Raw genomic sequence first — 816 nt, 5'->3', positions numbered from 1 at the left:
CGTCCCTCGTGCGTGTCTGGACGCTCGCCGGCCCTTCCCAGCGAACTTCCTATTTCTGAAAGTGAAACTGGTTGATCAGGTGGGACAAGTCTGCAGGCGGGATGAGTCTGCAGGCGGGAGTCCCATGCTCAGAGCCATGGGCACATCTGGGAGATGGCAACAGCTGGAGCCGGGCTCACTGCTCTCGAAGAAGGAGAACAGCTTTTTTTTTTTTTAATTATTATTTTAAAGTGTTCTCTCCTGCTTGTTACCACAAGCACCAGTAAACACAGCTCTCTCTTCGTCAAGCAGCTCTTGTGACAAGTGGCTGGCTCCAGTTAATAGTCTTGATCTCACTTGTGTAGGAGGGTTTTTTTTTTTTTCCATAGGAAAATAATTGCATCCACAAATGTGTGAGAGTTAAAACAGAATTAAGGAAATAACCTTAGAAGAGACCTGAAGTGGTCTGAGTATTTGTTGGGTGGATATTGTGGGGTTTAGAACACAAGATCCTTTTTCTTTCAGTCTGCAATGACCTCCTGGGGTTACCCCGCTAAAGCATTTGCCTCCTCCCACCAATTCCCCACTGCAGAGGATCTCCAGGGAATCCACTTCCCAGATCCACCAGGATCTGGTGCTTGCTCAGCCTGCAGCAGAGATGGGTCCCCATCGGGGTCAGATGGGTCAGCATCAGGTGGTCTTTGTCTGATGCAGGGTCTGGATCAGCCCCAGGTGCCCGGGTGGCATCCAGAGCCGAGCCCTGGCACACAACCCCCGGCTCCTGCTGCCATCAGCACACACCCCCCCTCCTCACACTCCTGCTCACACTCGGCCACA

The sequence above is a fragment of the Cariama cristata genome, unplaced genomic scaffold (genome assembly GCF_000690535.1).
Source record: "Cariama cristata isolate BGI_N322 unplaced genomic scaffold, ASM69053v1 scaffold7093, whole genome shotgun sequence".
Taxonomy (NCBI): domain Eukaryota; kingdom Metazoa; phylum Chordata; class Aves; order Cariamiformes; family Cariamidae; genus Cariama; species Cariama cristata.
This window is presented reverse-complemented; position numbering follows the sequence as displayed.